Genomic DNA, 18,355 nt, shown 5'->3' with positions numbered 1-18,355 from the left:
GCAGGTTTGTCATTTCTCCCTCTAGCAGGGCTACAGCAGCTTCTCTGCCAGTCGGACAGAGGAGGCAGTGCTATTGGAGCTGCTACTCGGGAAGCAGCGAGAGACGGGTGATATGGTCCAACAGGGATTTTGTTGGACTCCTTCAATCCCCGTCTGGGTTGCAAACCCATCATTTTCCAGGCTGCTTGGCTTTTCTCAGAGCATGGATGTGGCCTGAGGGCACTGGCCACACTTGGGTGGCAGAGAGCGAGCCCTTGGGCTGGTGGCCAGCCTGCAGGAGACCTCGCACAAGCCCACCCGGGAGATGTCGCCTCCCGCTACAGCCATTCCCAGAGGGGTGAGACCTCAAGCCCTGAGCAAAAAGCTATGTCCCCAGAGTATAGAGTTCCCATTTGCCCAGGTCATACGGCCTTTCCGAAGCTGCAGCTCGGCTACATACACCTTTGGGGTGGCTGTGAGCTAGACTGGAGCCAATCCTCTTTGCTACTGCTTTACTCTTTGTGTCTGAAGCGCCGTGCCACACCTTCTTCAGAAATGAATGCCAGGAGGGCCCTTTTTCCCAGCTGCCAGCCCAAAACACCATCTCTAGCAAAATCGGAGCCAGTGGTGGGGCTCTCCCAAACAGAGACTGTCTCTGTTTGAGAGGATAAGCTCTCAGATGCTGTCCCATCAACCCAAGAGGAAGGAAACGGTATCCCACCTTGTTAAAGGCACTTTTCACTTCCCTCTGAAGCAGGAGCTTGGCCCCAGCTGGACCGTGGTCACCGAGCAGCGAGGAAATACGTGGTGTTTAGCACAGAACAGACCAAGCACAGGGACAAAACAGGCTGTAGCCGTCAATAGGCAACCCCAAAGCGAGACTCTGGGAGAGGACCTCGTTAGAAAGCAAGCTCATTTCCATGAGACAAATGGGCTATTTGCCCAGCTGCCCACCCGAGGAGCCAGGCTCACAGAGCTTCCTGCTTTCCTGTTGGGTTCAAGTCAGTATTGAGTTCTCTCCCTGTGGGTGACATGGCACACCCCTCCCTGTCCCCCCCAGTTACACCAGTACAACAGCTGGTAAGGCTTTGCTCTAACCAGAACACTGGATCATAGAACAGTTTGGTTGGAAAAGACCCTTGAGATCAAGTCCAGCCGTCCCTGTCCACTTCATCTACCTGCCTTTTAACCCCTCCAGGGATGGCGACTCCAGCACCTCCCTGGGCAGCCTCTGCCAAGGCCTGAGAACCCTTTGGGTGAAGAAATTTTTCCTGATGTCTAATCTGAACCTGCCCTGGAGACAAATTCAAACCCCCAAAACCAACAAGGTTTTGAGTTTTTGAACCCCTCATCCCTGCACCATTCTGGCTGGAGAGCGTGGCCTCTCAACTACTTGGATGACAATAAGGTGTCAAACAGCACCTTTACAGCCAGTGGGAGCCGGCAGTCAGCATGAGGCATTGATCCAGAGGCTCAGCTGACTCCTTGGCAGGCAGACATTGCCGAGATCCCGCTAAGCTGCTGCTGAGCATGATAAAAATGAATTTGCTGCCCTTGCGTTGCTACTCCTGTTGCTTTGCTGACGTGAATACCTGACCTTGGAGCTTGACTGGTACAAACTGGCATCGCCTGCTTGAAGCCAACAAAAACGATGAACGACTGCACCAGCTCCTGACCCGATCCACAGCAACAGCCAGGGCCAAGGGACGGAGGCATCCTACTGAAACAGAAAGGCTTTGTTTCCATGATTTGTTTCATTCTCATTTTATTTCTAAATGGCTCTTGTTTGCCTGCAGTCGCCTCAGCAATAGTTAATGTACAGTAACGCGCCAACCTACCACCGAACAACTCGGGAAGAGATATTTCACTCCGCTCCACAGCCCTTAAAGGGAAGCGTCTGCTCTCGGAGGCATGTGCTCATCACCTATTGATGCATGGGCCTGTCGGAGCGCACACCGCGGTTCAGCGCCTGCCCCCCACGAGCAGGAGCTTTTATCAGCATTACTGGTGCGGCAGTTCTTTAAAAACCAATGTGGGATCTCATCTTTCTGGAAGCACATGCACGCGATTTACAACCTTACAGCCAGCAGCACCGCGACGCAGATTACTTAATCCATCATTTCCTGGGAAGGGAAGGTGGTTGCTAAGGCATAGGGAGGTTTCGGAGAGAGGGAGAGACCTGGTCATTACCTATAGAAGTAACTGCTTCAGGGAACACACTCTGGTTTCTAAACTTCAGGTGGAAGCAGCACCGCATCCCCAAAACCCGATCCCCTCTCCTGTCCCACCCTTAGCTGTACACAGCCAAAGACTTCCATCAGGTCGCTGCTGGTCTCTTCTCCCAAGTAACAAGTGATGGGATGAGAGGAAATGGCCTCAAGTTGCACCAGGGCAGGTTCAGATTGGATGTTAGGAAACATTTCTTTACTGAAAGAGTAGTGAAGCTCTTGCAGAGGCTGCCCAGGGCAGTGGTGGAATCTCCACGCCTGCAGAGGTTCAAAAAACACACAGACATGGCACTTCGGGCCACGGTTTAGCATGCACAGTATGGTTGGGCTGATGGCTGGACTGGGTGAGCTTAGAGGGCTTCTCCAACCTTAATAAATCTAAGAAAGGCCATACCAGTAATTCGACTTATAAATGTTTGTGAGACACAGAGATAAGTAGCGATTCTCAACCATCAGCCTTGTCCTCTCAGTGTTAGGGACAGCACTGGGACCAAAACACCGTGCTACGAAAGGCTCTCCTGTTCTCCACCACATGCCTCTTTACTGTCCTTGTAATTAAGGGGGCTTTATAGTAGGTATAAAATAGCCACCACTGATGATGGCATAACAGCCTAAATCATTCCAAATTGCTTCTCCATTTGCTATAACTATTAACCAGCAACACGGTGAGAGGAAAAAAAGTGTTTTCTAGGTGTATAGTTTCTCTTTGAGAGCCCTGGCCACACAGCTGTATTAGGTCTTCCACCAGAGCCCACTGCTCTGATCAGAGATGGTTGACAACTAGACTGAAAAATCAGTGTCTGCTCTTTGTGAGGGTCAGGGAGGTTTATACCTGATTTCAGCCCAGTTCTTGGCTGACGACTGGCTTGACTCTGTCCTTATCTTTCAGTGTATCAACGCAGAGTTAATGGACTCCTAATGAACACGTTCTTGGGTACGTGTGCTTTTCCAGCAGGCTTTGCAGCTCTTGTGTAAGACAGAGAGCTCCATCTCCTGGGATGTAGCTCAGTCCCTGGGCCATTAACAAAGTCCTTGAAAGGCCTCATTGCTTTTATTCTATTTTTTTTCCCAGCATTGAAGAATCCCCTGTGGAAGCATTCCGTGACTCCGTGGGAGCCAGGGGAAGAGACTGTCTGGTTTTGCTTGGTTTTAACACCAGCCTTTTGGAGATGGTTAACACAATGTTGCCTACAACCAGCTCACAGGCTGGGGGCTTAGGAAGACCAGAACCTGAAGGCTTATTTCAATGTGTGCTAACCTTTCTCCCTGAATTTCCCTCTCCGGAGAGCAACCGTTGCCCAGGAACAGGTCAGCGTTCCTGAGGAGCTGGCATTCCTACTCCTAATGAAGTAGCCCCTTTGGTCTCTGCTCAGATTGCAATTCCTGGCAGGGTTTCCCATCCAAAATCAATTTAAAAAAAGGCAACTGGGCCTCTGGGCCTCTGGGTTTTTACCACTTATGCAGCAACATGGAAAGTCATTTGGCTCCTGAATCTGGGGGCTCATGCACAGGACTCAAAACACCAACACAGGGTTTGATAAGGATAGTTGACTAAAATCACAATAATATTTCAAAGATGTAGAGCACAGAACTGTGAAATGCAAAGTAACTTAAGAATATACATCGCAAGAGTTAATAGCAAAATAAAATAACAAAGTCTTGAAAATAAAGCAGAATCATAGAATCAAGGAACAGATTGGGTCGGAAGGGATCTCAAAGTGCACCCAGTCCCATGCCTACCATGGGCAGGGACACCTCCCACTGGATCAGGGGCTCCAAGCCCCATCCAACCTGGCCTTGAACCCCTCCAGGAATGGGGCAGCCACCACTGCTCTGGGCAACCTGGGCCAGGGCCTCCCCACCCTCACAGGAAAACATTTCTTCCAAAGATCTCATCTCAATTTCCCCTCTTGCAGCTCCATGCTATTCCCCCTTGTCCTCTCCCTGCCCCCACCCTGATCCAGAGCCCCTCCCCAGCTTTCCTGGAGCCCCTTTCAGCACTGGAAGCTGCTCTAAGGTCTCCCGGCAGCCTTCTTTTCTCCAGGCTGAACAACCCCAACTCTCTCAGCCTGTCCTCATACAGGAGGTGCTCCAGCCTTCGAACCATCTCCGTGGCCTCCTCTGGAGTCACTCCAACAGCTCCATGTCCTTCCTGTGCTGAGGGCTCCAGAACTGAACACAGGGCTCCAGGTGGGGTCTCACCAGAGCGGAGCAGAGGGGAAAAATCCCCTCCCTTGACTAAAAGTACTTGCTGCAAGTACTTGTAATGAAATAATGATGATCTATAACTGCAGCTACTTTGATTAGAAAAGATAATTGAGCTCTTAGGATGCTGTCAAGCAGGCTCAGAAGGGCAGGACTCTGTCACAAACGAATGCACGTTCCACCTCGGGGTATAGAAATTCCCACTCTGCTCAACTCCACTCCCTCTCCCAAGGGGCCAAGGAAAGGCTGTTGTTCGGTCCCGCAGAGGGCTGGACACTGTCTGTCACGCAAAGGTGACAGTTTACATCAGGTGTGAAGCAGAGCTCGTGGCTCCTGAGGCACCTCCTGGCACCATCTCTCAGTGTTAACCGAGCGAGGCTGCGGCGCGTCAGCCTGGGCTGGCGGTTAATGGATGAGCAAAGGCATTGCGCTGGAGGACGTTAAAAAGCAAATCATTAAAAAAAAAATTATTTTATAGCTTTACAGTAAAACTGGGCACATAAAAGAGGTTCAGAGGAGATTGCTGCTTCGTTCTAAATCAAGCCTTGAAATTAGCCAGGATTCATCAGATAGCTTTGAGATCACAGATGCAATAAATGCTGATGCAGTTGTTCCTGCAGGTCTCTGATGTGTTGTTCAGAATAGAAAATATAAACTTATCTACAGTTTATCTTTTCCTTTGGGTGATGTTCTCTCATTACTCCCCACAGGTCCCTGAAAGGAGGTTGTAGTGAGGTGGGTGCTGGGCTCTTCTCCCAAGTAACGAGAGATGGAACGAGAGGAAATGGCCTCAAGTTGTGCCCGGGCAGGGGTAGATTGGATATGAGGAAACATTTCTTCACTGACAGAGATCTTTTCTAACCTTAATGTTTCCATGGCATAGATTTTTTCAGGGACTGAAGGCTGCTGAGACCCCCAGAGCATGCCGGGAGAGCCCACAGGTATGTATCCGCCCCCGTTACCCCCAGCCTTTCTCCTGAAGTTCACTGTTCCAGAGAAAGGTGACATTCCCCACCGCGCTGGCCCCAGGCATCCCAGGGAGAGCGGAGGGGAGGACAGGGGAGGAGGGAATAAAGCCATCCTGAGCCTGCCGCCAATCATCCCATATCCTCAAGTGTGAGGTTTAATTACCCATGTCATTATCTTAGCTTGCTTCTAAAGAAGTGTTTAACAGACACCATAAAAGACTATCACACAAGCTCATTATCTCCTGGCTAGATGGAAAGAGGTTAATTTGGTTGAAATTAATAAACAAAGCAGAAAACAAAACACAATGCAACCATGACCTAGAAGCAAGCGGGTAAAGCCAAATGCAATCCTGTGTTGGCAAAGGTGGGTTTGGAACAAATGTTTAAACACAACAGCAAATTTCCTTTGCCCCACTCCTAAACAAGGGCAATTGCAAGAGTTTTGACAAACAAGGAGCCATTAATATTCATAATCTAAACACGTCTCTGAGAGGAAACCTCGGTGGGGGGTGTCCATCCCAGGCAGTGTGGTTTGTGGTACCTTTAAAGATGAAGAGCGCAGCTCCTTTGCTCTCCTGACTTGCACAATCCATCAGCGTCGGCGCAGCCCTGGGTCCCCGCGGGCTGCCACCACCGCTCACTTCCCGTGGCACCAGTTAGCACTTCAGCTGCACCTCCACGAGTGAGAAATGGAAAGAGCAATTGCATGTGCCAGGGCTTCTCGTGCCAGAAAGAAGGAACAGGAGAGAAATAGGGAAAGGAAAATCATTACTGACCTTCCTCCATTGCCAGGACACTTCCGGGGGGAGAAAGCAGCTAAGATGCCTCTTTATTTCTCAGGAAGGAGGGAGTTAAAGAGGAGACTGGGAGCCAGCGCTGGTGCCAGGCATGGTGGGGACAGGGGCCCATCATTCCACTGGGTAGGATTCTCTTCTGCGCTGCCTTGCCAATGTCACCGGCGCTTCCTTCCTGCAGAGACAGAGCCAAACCACATGAGATGGTTTAGACTGGACATGAGGAGGAAATTCTTCACGGTGAGGGTGGGGAGGCCCTGGCCCAGGGTGCCCAGAGCAGTGGTGGCTGCCCCATCCCTGGAGGGGTTCCAGGCCAGGTTGGATGGGGCTTGGAGCCCCTGATCCAGTGGGAGGTGTCCCTGCCCATGGCAGGGGTGGAACTGGATAGGCTTTGAGGTCCCTTCCAACCTGGCCTGGAACCCCTCCAGGGGTGGGGCAGCCACCACTGCTCTGGGCACCCTGGGCCAGGGCCTCCCCACCCTCACCGAAGTCAACCACTGGGTGATTTCTGTGGCTTGCACAGATGGGGTGGGGAGTGAAGCAGTGCTGTGGAGACCCCCAGCCCTCCGCCTGGTTGGGAGCCCCACGGCAGCACAGAACGGCAGCCAGGATGCGGGGCCTGTGGCCAGAGCCTGAGCCCCATGAGCCATGTGAGAGCAGGAAGGTTGGGGAACACCAAGAGAAGAGGGGCAGAGGCTCAGCAGGGCAAACCTGCCTTGGTCCACTCCTCCCAAGGCCACTTGTGTGGGCTGACCACCCCCCTCGTGACCCACATCATCGCTTACAAATGCAGCGAAGAACCCCCTTTGCTTTCTAAAGCTGCTTCATCCCACTCCATAAAGGCCCTCACCCATGGCCGCTCCCTCCCCATCTTCAACCTCACTTCATAAAATGCTTTCAGAATGCACCCTAGTGCAAAATTAAACCCCAAGCCCCTAAACCCCCATCTCTCCGCTGCTCCAAAGAGCAATCAAATCCCATTACCTTTCTTTCTGCTGGCTCGCTCAGGCGCTGCGGTCACTGACAGCCAGATGAAGATGGTCATCGCGCTACCATCAAGCTCGAGCTGCTCTCGCTGAGCTCCCAGTGCCTCTCAGGGGAGCCTCTGGCATGGGTTTGCTTCATGTTCACTGCTTACTCGAACGGAGGCATCGGTGGGGACAGGCAGCACGGTTTTCTCACTGCAGATGGAAGCCAAGTGCACGCGTGGAAGTACCTAATGCTCAGGGGTTCCACAGGGTCACAACCTATCTCTGGAGGCAAAAACCCACCCCAGCAAGCAGTGAAACACAAAGGTGAGGCTGCAGGCTGCCAGCAGCATGCTGTGTGCACAGCAACGACATCCCATGTCAGCTTTGCTGCTGCATGAATCAGCAAAGAGGTTTCACCCCACTTGTTTTACAGGTAGGTTTTGGAAAACGTGTTGAATTCCCTTTGACTCTTCTGGCTTTGGAAAGGTTTCCAGCCACGTCATCTTCATTAGTCCCTAAAACACTGGCTGTTTCCATCTGCTGGTCACACAAATGCATCCTGAGACTTTAGTAGCACATCACCACATCCCAGTAGGTGCAGTGGGAGCAAAGACAGCCTTGCAGCAAAGACAAAACCCATCAGCACAACTCAGGACAGAAACCAATGAAAACTGGATCTTGATCAGCCAGGAAAGGACCCAAAGGAGAAGGAAAAGCAAAGGTTTGGAGAAGAGTCCCCAGCAGGCACACATCAGGCAACCCATTCTTGCTGTGGGCTCAGAAGTGGTTTTGCCCTGAGCCACAAGCAATAAGAACACAAAATCATAATTACCTCACTTGAGGAGTTTTTAAGACAAAACAAAAAAAGCCACCTGGAGCATCAAGTCTGTCCCACCTCATTGCAGGTGACTCCAGACATGATACAGGGTTATCTTACAGGGTAAGGCCACCTCACCCATGGGCATGTCAGAGGGTCAGACCTAGAGAGGACTTCATCCCTTCCCAGCTCAGTTGTTACAAGAAGAAATTGAAGATAGAATAAGAAGTTGAAGACAGGACAAGGAGTAATGGTTTTAAACCATGGGAGGGGAGATTTAGGTCGGATCTTAGGAAGAAATGTTCTCCTGTGAGGGTGGGGAGGCCCTGCCTCAGGTTACCCAGGGAGATGGTGGAGGCCCCATCCCAGAAATGTTCCAGGTCAGTTTGGATGGGGCTCTGAGCAACCTGAGCTGATTGAAGACGTCCCTGCTCCTGCACGGGGTCGGACTGGATGACCTGTAAAGGTCCCTTCCAACCCAAACCATGCTACGATCCTATGTTCCTGCATTCCCTCTGCGCTGTTCATCGGTCCCATGCACGGCTCAGCACACAGCACGGTGAGGATAGACCCCCACTTCTCTGCAACCTCTAGCCCTTACGATGTACCAAGTAGTGTATCAAACAACTGTGACACCTTGAAATCACAAGTGACTTTTGAAAGCATCAGCTTCTATTTTTAGAAGGCAATTCCTTCCCTTGAAGTATCTTGTTGAAAAAAACATCAGTTTTTCCTCCCCTTCTGTTGGTACTCGTGACAGGATGACTGCAAGGTCTCAATTACTCTACATTCGGTGCGCTAATCCCCCTGGAGATAACGTGCTGCAGGCACCAGGCGCTGAAGGAGACGGTTGAAAATCGTAATCAGGCAGTAGGTGAAACACCTAACCTCGGGCTCTTTGGGATTACTGGCTCTAAAGGACAAGTTGAATTATTTTTCTATTGCATTTATTCACAAATCCAGAGCAGCTTTTCATCTCGACGTCAAAAAATCCATAAGCAATGTGCTTCTCAGAACTACACTTGCTGTCACAGCGGAGCCCATGGGTCAACCTGGCCAAAGCTGTAGATATCAAAACTCTGAAGAAGAGGGTGGATGGAATTCTGAATGCAGGTATGGCCAATGTAGCTGGCACATCTGTGCCTTCTGGTAAGAGATCTTTATTTCCTTGGGTTCCTCCCTTGCAGGTCAGCTCACGTGGTGGTAGGGACATCCCAGACAAATTATGGAATCGCAGAGGTTAGAAAAGATCTCTAAGCTCATCCAGTCGAACTGTCAGCCCAACCCCACCGTGCCTGCTAAACCATGTCCCAAAGTGCCACCACTACAAGTTTTTTTTAACCCCTCCAGGGAAGGAGGCCCCACCTGCCCTGGGCAGCCTCTGCCAGCGCTTCACTACTCTGTCAGTAAAGACATTTTTCCAAGCACCCAATCTAGCCCTTCTGTGGTGCAACTTGAGGCCATTTCCTCTCATCCTATCTCTTGTTACTTGTGAGAAGAGACCAGCACCCAACCCACCACAACTTCCTTTCTGGGAGTGATGAGGCCTCCCCTCAGCCTCCTCTTCTCCAGGCTAAACAATATCCAGGTCCCTCAGCTGCTCCTCATAACCCTTGTTCTCCAGCTCCTTCCCCAGCTCCATTCCCTTCTCTGGATGTGCTCCAGCCCCTCAATGTCCTTCTTGTAGTGAGGGGCCTAAAACTGAACCCAGGATTCAAGATGCGGTCTCACCAGCGCTGAGTGCAGGGGGACAATCCCTTCTCTGCTCCTGCTGGCCATTTCTGATCCAAGCCAGGATGCTGTTGGCCTTCTTGGCCACCGGGGCCGCTGCTGTCTCATGTTCAGCCGCTGTTGACCAGCACCCCCAGGTCCGTTTCCACCAGGCAGCTTTCCAGCCACTCTGTCCCAAGCCTGGAGTGCTGCACAGGGTCATTGTGACCCAAGTGCAGGACGTGGCACTTGGCCTTATTGAACTCCATCCCGGTGGCCCCAGCCCATGGATCCAGCCTGGCCAGGTCCCTCTGCAGAGCCTTCCGGCCCTCCAGCAGAACACTCACTACTGAACCCGCGCACCATTCCCATACTGTCCGGCTGTTGTTTTCCATGCTGATGTTTACCCTGGTGGAAGCCACGGTGACCACAGCTACAGAGGAATGGCCGGTTTCTCCACCATCCCAAAGTGTCCTGGCTTCTTGTAGGCAGAGAGCACTTAGTGCCCATCAGTGGAAGAGCTGTCAGTGACGGTGTAAGCAGATGGTAACCAAATCTAACAACAAGGCAACAGCCCTGGTCCTGAGAGACAAGGACTGATATCCAGAAGCTTTCACAGGGAGAAAGAAAGGGAAAATCTAATGCCTGGTTTGCATGGTAGAAGAGTCTCTCCTACCTCCTTACCACGAGATGTGACCAGAAAGGGATACAAGTAAGAAACAACACGGTCTCTAGGAGAAGTCTCCATAGGAAAAGACAAGCAAAGGAATCTCCAGCTGAGGGGAAACGAAGATTGAAAGGCAAAGATCTGCCTTAACATTTTCCTTTGTTTACATCTATCCCTATGAGTCAAAACCTTCTGGAGATTCTGCTTTCCTGGGAAGACTCCACTTGTCAGATTAATAGCATCACAGGAAGCCCACGCTGCAATCCCTCATGTCACTGCTGCCCTGGGCAAAGCATTCCCTGTTCATGGACAAGACAGGAACCACAGCTCCTGCGCCCTCGTGCAGCTTTCCTTTTCCATGAGCCAAACCCACCACCAGGAATGCAAGCACTACGCTTCAAGCCATAAATAAAGACCTAAAGCAACCAGCCCAATTTCCCCATTAAACGCATATTGCCACCATGAGGCTGAAATGAAGGCCTGAGTCTAAATGTATTGTTGACAGGAATCCATTTCCACAGGCATCAATTATTTACGATGGCAATAAATCATTTCTAAAGCGCTGTAAATTCCAAACAGAGTTGAACAAACACGAGGCTTCATCATCACCCATTTCTCTTTGAGCCAGAGTTGAGCAGGGAAGAGGTGCCTGGCTTAAAGAGGATGGATTGGAAGTTCTGCACTCAGGGTGTTGTACGCTGAAGAAGGAGTAAACTTTATAAAATGAAGGGTAAATCAAGGTTACACCTCACGCAGGCACTGCCAGGGCTGCAGCATCAACTGGTGACAACACTTCAAGTTGGTAATTTATGGCCGGGTTGGGGATGCCTGGAGGAGCTCCAGACACACCTCTTCTGCCATGGAGAGCTGTGTGCACAGAATAGGTCTGACACCTCTTGAGATGATCAGGAAATGCTCCATGGCATCTTCTGCCTGATTCTGGAGGGTCACTGTGCTGACCTGTGGCTATCAAACTACCTGGCTAGGGACAACCCTGACTGGTGTCACCTGTCCCTGCCCACCACTCACAATTTCTGACTATGCCTTTTTATAAGCAAAAGTTGGGGCAGATCTTGTGAACAAAGTCCATGGGAAGGTTTCACAAAGCATGCCTGAAGTATGCATTGCTCCGTCTGGAGAGGAGAAGGCTGCGGGGAGACCTTAGAGCAGCTTCCAGTGCTGAAAGGGGCTCCAGGAAAGCTGGGGAGGGACTTTTGATCAGGGAGGGCAGGGACAGGGTGAGGGGAACGGTGTTAAGCTGAAAGAGGGGAGATTGAGATGAGATCTGAGGGAAAAGTGTTTTCCTGTGGGGATGGGGAGGCCCTGGCCCAGGTTGCCCAGAGCAGTGGTGGCTGCCCCATCCCTGGAGGGGGTTCAAGGCCAGGTTGGATGGGCCTTGGAGCCCCTGATCCAGTGGGAGGTGTCCCTGCCCATGGGGGGGGGGTAGAACTGGATGGGTTTTGAGGTCTCTTCCAACCCAAACCATTCCATGATTCTAAATTTGGAGTACATTTCCCATTTACAATCCTATCTAAACCTAAGGCTAATTTCCCTCACACCCTTTGGAATCACGTCCCTTCACGCTTGTGAAGAAATCTCAAAGTACAGAGAAGTTCTTCTATCCAACTCAATCAGCCAGAACCCCCACAACAGAAAGAAGTGACCCAAAGCTCTCACCCAGAGACTGGGAATTTTCCAATCCCGGTTTTTGTAGTGCTCACCCATCTGCACCAGTACAATAGCGGGGCGAGTTTGGCTCTGTGGCAAACTCAAATGCAACTGGCAGAGAGGAGGAAAGAGTGATAATTGTGTTTCTCCGGGGAAAACGGTCATTAGGAGGGTATTATCTGTATAAACTGTGGCTGGATGAGCTCTATTTACAAGAAGAAAAACTGCCAGAAAGTGATCAGAACACATGGAGACGGAAAGGCTGCACTTGAGCACCATGAAAAGCCAATAATCTGCGAGGAAGTGGGTGCTTGAGAGCTCGGAATTTTAAGCATGGATTGTGCTGGGGGTAGGATTTCAGATCTAATCAGACCATCAGCTTCAACATTTCTCAGGAGTCCCAAACCTTCTCTGAAATTCAGAGTAAGAGGCGGAGTGAAGGCTGCTGCAGCCCATGGGCCACATTCGTGATTTATGCCTTCTGCAAGCCCAGTGTTCCCCCAGCGCATCCCCTGCCCTTTGGGAGGTACGCTGCTCAGAGACAAAGTCCCTCCCTCACACGTTCCCTATCAAGGAGGTCACGGATATCTCCCATATGAAGAGAGGGTAAGAGAGTTGGGGTTGTTCAGCTTGGAGAAGAGAAGACTCCAAGGAGACCTTAGAGCTTCCAGAACTGAAAGGGCACTGAAAAAAAAACAGATGAGGAAAACTTTTTAGCAGGGCTTGTAGCAATAGGACAAGGGGTGATGGTTTTAAACTACAAGAGGAGAGGTTTGGATGAGATATTAGGAAGAAATGTTTTACAGTGGGTGTGGGGAGGCCCTGGCCCAGGTTGCCCAGAGCAGTGGTTGTTGTCCCGTCCCTGGAAACATTCAAGGCCAGGTTGGATGGGGCTCCGAGCAACCTGATCTGGTTGAAGATGTCCCTGCTCACTGCAGGGGCGTTGGACTGGATGACCTTCATGGTCCCTTCCAACCCAACATTCTATGATTCTATGAAAGAAGGAACCTGTCCCATTACACCAGACATTGTCCCATGAAGCCAACACCAACTGTGACACCTCTGTAATGCCCTGGAACAGCCCCAGGACTCAGACTCTCAACCTCTCTTCTACCCTCACAGCCACAAAGCACTGGATCAGCCCCAGTCAAACCCCTCTTTCGCATCCTGATGAAAAAGGTTGTGACGATGACCACAACGAACGCAGGTTTGATCTTCAACACTTGCCTTCATTCACAGAGCAGAGAATCGTGGAACCACGGAACATCGTGTGACTGAAAGGCAATAACCAGAGAGCCAAAGACAATAAGCACAAAGACGTTTTCACTGAGTCCCTTCTCATATTAAACTTCGTTTCCCACCAGGTGGTTGTTACTGGGGTTATAGGACTGGTACCATGGTGCAGCACAGCCTGAGATGTGACGCTGTCAACAGGTAAGGACATCCCACCCTGAGCCAAGCGGCACTCCTAGGAAGTGCCCGCCTGTTCCTGGCTGGAAGCACTTGAGAAAATGGCTCCAACCCACCAGATGCCAGTTTGCTCACAGGCTGCGGGAAAGGGCAAGGAAGGGAAACCATGGTAGAGCTTGGTGGTGTTAGACTCAGAAAACCCAAGTTTAAGTCTTACTTTCACAAGGAGGTTCTTGCATGAGATAGGATGGGGAGGCTGTCCAGGCCTTTCAGGACCCAAAGGAATGGCAGGAAGATGCCAGGGGAGGGTTAGGTTAGACATCAGGAGAAGGTTCTTCCCCCAGAGGGTAGCGGAGCCCTGGAACAGCTCCCAGGGAAGCAGGCATGGCCTGACAATATTCCAGAAGGGTTTGGCCAACGCCCTCAGCCCCACGGTGTGAGTGCTGCAGTTGTCCTGGGCAGGGACAGGAGCTGGACTCGATGGTCCTTGTGGGTTCCTTCCAACTTGGGACACTCTTAGTTTCTATGTCCTTTCCTACGTCTACCACAGGCACCAAGAGAAACCAGGGTCAGAAGAATGGGAGGCCATCAACTCGCTGCTCTGCCGGCAGGGGCGTGAGCTGCTCCAAGCACCTCCATGGGCAGAGCACACGCGTTCTCCTTGCAGTCACAAACACCCACAGACCAGCACTATCAATCTACTCCGAACAAGCCACAGATGACTTGACGAGGCCAGCACTGTAACGATTCCGAGCGCCTGCTGCCAAGCAAGCTCCTCACTATCTGGCTGTAAATCTTGACCTGACATATGCATGTGGTACGTTTTCCAGCTTTCTGGCTTTCTATCCTTTGTTTTGTAATCCCAGAACGGCTGCAATTAAGGAATGCTCTCATCAAAATGCCCATCAGCACACGAGCTTGTAAACACTCGCAGTAAGTATGGCTAATAAAATACAGTTTATTAGCCAACCTTGTACAGTATTTTTACAGCTTTTTCCACTCATCATTGAGAAGAATAAATCCTTCGCAGCTGTGCTGGGGTTGGCACTGCTGCCGGCCTCCCTCTGTCTCACCTGTAACGAGGTGAGTAATTAAAGTCCTTATAAGAGCAGCAGGGGTTTTATTACCTGCTACAATCCCATTCTCTGCTCTTCTGACCAGTTTGGAGAGGAACTCCCACAAACGTTATTTCTATAATAGATCAACCATAAAACTTGTCTTTGTGGGGTTGAATGACGGAAAAATTCAGAATCTCAGCTCCTTAGCAGACTTTGCATCCTGTCCCAGACTGCTAAGGAAATAAATGGTGGCTCCTCAGGAGTCTGGTGGATCCAAATCCCTGGGGAGGAGCGTGGAAGAGCCTGGGAACCACTACTGTTGTAACGGTAGCAAGTTATAATGGTAATTCACCAGGAGCCCTGTGTCCAATTGTGGAGTCCTTGGTGCAGGAAGGACATAGAGCTGTTGGAGCAAGTCCAGAGGAGGCCATGGAGATGGTTTGAGGCTGGAGCACCTCCTGTACAAGGACAGGCTGAGAGAGTTGGGGTTGTTCAGCCTGGAGAAGAGAAGGCTGTGGGAAGACCTTAGAGCAACTTCCAGTGCTGAAAGGGGCTTCAGGAGAGCTTGGGAGGGACTCTGGATCAGGGAGGGCAGGGATAGGATGAGGGGGGACCATTTTAAGATGCAAGAGGGGAGATTGAGATGAGATCTTGGGGAGAAATGTTTTCCTGTGAGGGTGAGGAGGCCCTGGCCCAGGTTGCCCAGAGCAGTGGTGGCTGTCCCATCCCTGTAGGGCTTCAAGGCCAGGTTGGATGGGGCTTGGAGCCCCTGATCCAGTGGGAGGCAACCCTGACCTGGTGGAACTGGATGGGCTTTGAGGTCCTTTCCAACCCAAACCATTCCATGATTCCGTGAAGTATCTGGAAGTAAGCAGGGTGGGGGGAAGTCTTCCCTCCATGAAGTTCTTCACAATCCACTGGTCTGGAGTGACAATAGATATGTGAGGATTTGTTTGGGTTCTAAGAGAACTGTAAATGTTTTCTTTTAATTTATGCCATGACCTTGCTTGTTCTCAGCCACCGACTGGGCAAATGAGCCCCCAGCCAGGCACACTGTGCACAGCTTAAACCATCAGTCCGTGAGAGAACATTTTACTCAGTGGGAAACTCATGCAGAGCCTTCTCTGGCACAGGACGCTGTTTTGTAGGCAAGCCTTTTCTTTCCAAAGGTACTTGTGAAGTCAATTATCATGATCTATGGAGTTACTATCCATGAGATAAACATAAAACCAAATGCTTGGCAGTAAACATAAACCTCCCAAGTTTTCCTCTTTCTTCTGGCCTTTTATCTCTTTTTATTACCACATTCAGGAGCATAAATTGGTAATTTATTGAAAGATGAACGGTTACATTTCCCAAAGCGGCACTGCTTGTACCTCTTTTACTGTGAAGAGAGGCTGGGTTTAGGAGCTTCTTTCTTTATGTTTTTTAACACAAGAGTAAACAAAAACAATCCTGAAAAGATGACTTGAATTTTTTCCCTCTTTCTGTTTTCTTTAATAAAAGAAATAAACTCATGGAGTGGAATTTGCGTGAGGACTTCTCTCCATCAGCTCTGGACGCAGCACACCAGCACTGCAGCCTGGAGGAGGCACCATAGCTCATAGAATGGTTTGGGTTGGAAGGGACCTCAAAGCCCATCCAGTTCCACCTCCTGCCATGGGCAGGGACACCTCCCACTGGATCAGGGGCTCCAAGCCCCTTCCAACCTGGCCTTGAACCCCTCCAGGGATGGGGCAGCCACAGCTGCTCTGGGCAACCTGGGCCAGGGCCTTCCCACCCTCACAGCAAAACATTTCTCCACAAGATCTCATCTCAATCTTCCCTCTTGCAGCTGAAAACCATTTCCCCTGATCCTGTCCCTGCCCTCCCTGACCAAGAGCCCCTTCCCAGCTTTCCTGGAGCCCTTTTCAGCTCTAAGGGCTGCTCTAAGGTCTCCCTGGAGCCTTTTCTTCTCCAGGCTGAACAACCCCAACTCTCAGCCTGTCCTCGTAAAGGAGATCCTCCAGCCCTTGGTTCATCTCCGTGGCCTCCTCTGGCCTCACTCCAGCAGCTTCATGTCCTTCCTGTGCTGAGGACTCCAGAACTCAGCTCAGGGCTCCAGGTGGGGTCTCACAGAGCGGAGCAGAGGGGCAGAACCCCCTCCCTTGCCTGCTGCTCTCACGGCTTTGGATTCGACCCAGGACATGGTTGATTTCTGGGTTATGAGCTCACTTTGCTGTCTCATGTTGAGCTTCTCTTCCCTGAGCACCTCAAGTCCTTCTCTTCGGGGCTGCTCCCAACCCATTCTCCACCCAGCCTGGATTTGTGTTTGGGATTGCCCTGACCCTGGTGCAGCACTGCTGAGTTACAGTGTTGCTGAGACCTTCATTTCAGGATCAACAGCTCCGGCTGAGGCAAACCTGATGACTGCTGGCACCTTTACAGCTGTTGGCAGAGCACTATGAAAGATTTCAGTGCTCACTTTAGGAGATACTAAGAGCTCAGACCCTCTGGCAGAAAGAATTCACTTTTTATTTGCTTGCAGACGTCCACATCGATGCATTAAAATTTACCTAAAGGCTCCGGTTTGACCCTCGGCAATGCTCACGTTGACTGCTTCATCTCCACCGTTCTCTCTCCCATACATCACGGAAGGCAGCAAACACTTCAAGCCGTGCCCCAGGATCCTCAGTCAGAACATAACCCACTTTTCTAAGAGTTGTTCCAAGTGCTGCTGTCATAACGGGATGGATTGCAAAGCCTCGCAAAGATGGAGAAGAGCAGAGGGCCGTTTGGAGCTTTAATGAGGTCTCATTACTACAAGAGATCTTGAAGGACAAGAGCTTGGCAACATTTAGCAATGCTCAGGAAGGCAGAAAAAAGAACAAGATTGTCTTGAGCTAGAAGAGCAAATGTTTTTCCTGAAAAGGCGCCTGATGCTCTGTGATTAATATCTCAAGCATTTACATCAGCAGCTAAAAGGAGCGTAAAATCAGCACAGCAACGTTACACTGGCTTTGCACTACAGCAAGTGACCCTGTAGAGGCTGACAAAAACCAGAGTCTGACAAACTTCAGACAATCATGGAACTGGTTGGAAGGGACTTCAAAGCCCATCCAGTTCCACCCCTGCCATGGGCAGGGACACCTCCCACTGGATCAGGGGCTCCAAGCCCCATCTAACCTGGCCTTGACCCCCCCAGGGATGGGGCAGCCACCACTGCTCTGGGCAACCTGGGCCAGGGCCTCCCCACCCTCACAGGAAAACATTTCCTCCTAAAATCTCATCCCAATCTCCCCTCTTGCAACTGAAAATAGTCCCCCCTCGTCCTATCACTGCTCTCCCTGATCAAGAGCTCCTCCTCAGCTTTCCTGGAGCCCCTTTCAACCCTGGAAGCTGCTTTAAGGTCTCCCCACAGCCTTCTCTTCTCCAGGCTGAACAACCCCAACCTTCTCAGCCTGTCCTCATACAGGAGGTGCTCCAGACCTCTGAGAGGGCACTTCATGCTCTAGGAGTAAAATATTGAGCTTCACCAACAGCAAACCTTCCCTGGGGGGACAAACTGTGCCAAGGTTACAAATCCTTGGTGCTCCTTGCAGCTCCCTGCCAGAAGCTGCCCCCACTACTCTTGGATCTCAAACGATGCCGAGCATTCATCCATGATTATGATAATCCCAAAGCACTGGCACCACTCTATAGCAATTATTCATGTTTCCCCCGAAGTACATTATCATAAAGCTTGAACATAATTTGCAACAAATGCTTTTGTCTCTCAGTTTCATCTTTACAAACTTCCCTGAATGAGAAGAGTTTTATCTCAACTGGCATTTATCAGCCCGCAGAATTCAATATATTTTAATTATAAGGATGAACGAGAGTTTAGCCTACCTAGTTAATG

This window comes from Cuculus canorus, chromosome 6 (genome assembly GCF_017976375.1).
Source record: "Cuculus canorus isolate bCucCan1 chromosome 6, bCucCan1.pri, whole genome shotgun sequence".
In the NCBI taxonomy this organism is placed as follows: domain Eukaryota; kingdom Metazoa; phylum Chordata; class Aves; order Cuculiformes; family Cuculidae; genus Cuculus; species Cuculus canorus.
The sequence above is the reverse complement of the archived record's forward strand: the minus strand, read 5'-3'. Positions refer to the sequence as shown.